Raw genomic sequence first — 1789 nt, 5'->3', positions numbered from 1 at the left:
ATATATATATATATTGTAATGTAAGACTTATTACAGCCAAATGTGGTTAGTATAGTGCGCCATATGCTGTACCATGCTCGTGCTTCGTATATTGGAGGGTGGCTTTTAAGTTTATTTTAAGATATGAGGGAGACATTTCTTGGATTGAGGAAGGAACCATTTAGAACTTTTGTTTTATAATTTACTTCTTTGTAATTCCTTATTTTGTAATTGATATGATTGACTGGAAGAAAATATGGTCTTTTTGAAATTTTTTTTTATACGCCCTTTTGAGATATAGCATATTTCAGGCTTTTTGTGGAACTCTAGAATCACTTTGCAGATATTATTTGGGCTTAATTTTGCATCAAATTGGTTAATTTCAGTAATCTGTTGATTTTAAAGCAGTTATGGAATTTTTTTGACAAGATGGATGATACAATAAATATGTTTTTGTTGGGTGATTGAATTGCTCTGTAGTAGCTATTTTTTAGTATGATAAATAATACGTGTAACTATTTTTTTGTTCTTAATTATATTTAAAAAATTTCGAACTATGTATTATTATTCTCGCTCTCAAAAGTTATAATAATGTTGTGTTGGTTTAGATTGCATGGATGATGATGCTTGGCTCTTTTTGTTAGCCTAATTTGTGAATAGAGCCCTAGTCTCTTTGCTAAACATTTTGATGTACATTTAAAAGTTTGTCAAAAGACACCATAAAAATGAATAGTTTACATACCAACCCTCTTCTTATATTCAATAATTAATTTTCTCAACCTTCTCATTGAATTACATATCATGTTGACTCTTAACTCACCAGCTCTGTAGGTTTTATGCATCATTTTTTTTTATCAATTTATTTCTTGTGTTTCTCATTAATGAAGCTCAGAGAATCGACTTTAGTGTCCCTTATCTTAATCTCAATTGTATGGATTTCATCTTATTCATCTCCTTTCTAAGTGAAACCTTTGAAAATCTACATATCTACTCATATCATGTCTAGATACAAAGCCCTTTACTTATTTTTTCTCTTCTTCCAGGAAAAGAATGTGAATTTAACCTCAAACTCAAAGATTGCTAGTTCAGGCAAGCAATAAAAGTAGTTTCCGTCATTTTTGGATTAACTTTGGTATTAATCACAACAAAATAATAATTTTATTGTTGAAAGTAAAAGGGTTTACAAACAAAACACTTGAAAATAGAAAAACAACGATATGACACAAAACAAGGGCATAGATGGGGTGGTGGTGCTGTGGTTGGAGGGGTTGGACCGGGCGAGAGAGGAAGGTTGGCTGCTAGGTAGTAGTAAAGAGGAAGGTGGGCTGGTGGTTTGGAGTTGCAACAGGGACGAGGAGGGCTTTAAGGAGGTGTGGGTTTGGGAGTGTTGGAGGGGGCTGATGATAATATCTGATAAGATTGGGGAATGTTTGCCGTGAATGCAAGGGCTGGGGTAAGGCTATCAGTGGGGAAGCGAGGAGATTGGGTGCTTACTGACAACTAGAGAAGGGGGAATAGGCTGGTTGTAGGATCTTGAGAAGGATGGGAGTGCAGGGGGGCCGGTGGAAAGCCGGAGAGGTGTATGGAGGAATGCAACAACAACAGGGAGGCTGCAAGAGCGAGAGCAAGTAGGAGATGATCGATATATATGTGTGTGTGTGTGTGTGTGTGTGTGTGTGTGTGTGTGTGTGTTGGCCTGATAGCACATGGTGCGGGCTTCTCACCATAGGGCCTAGAGCATAAGGAATCGGTATTTGAGCCTCTGTCAAATAGTGATTCTTTCATATATATATATATATATATATATATA

The 1789-nt window shown here is 36.0% G+C and overlaps 1 protein-coding gene across 4 annotated transcripts in view; it reads left to right on the top strand.

The window, feature by feature from the left end:
* LOC110029145 (homeobox protein HOX1A) overlaps nt 1-1789 on the top strand; it is a 21737-nt gene that overhangs the window by 748 nt on the left and 19200 nt on the right. The window lies entirely within an intron of this gene.

Source organism: Phalaenopsis equestris, unplaced genomic scaffold (assembly GCF_001263595.1).
Source record: "Phalaenopsis equestris unplaced genomic scaffold, ASM126359v1 Scaffold000552, whole genome shotgun sequence".
NCBI lineage: Eukaryota > Viridiplantae > Streptophyta > Magnoliopsida > Asparagales > Orchidaceae > Phalaenopsis > Phalaenopsis equestris.
The sequence above is the reverse complement of the archived record's forward strand: the minus strand, read 5'-3'. Positions and strand labels throughout refer to the sequence as shown.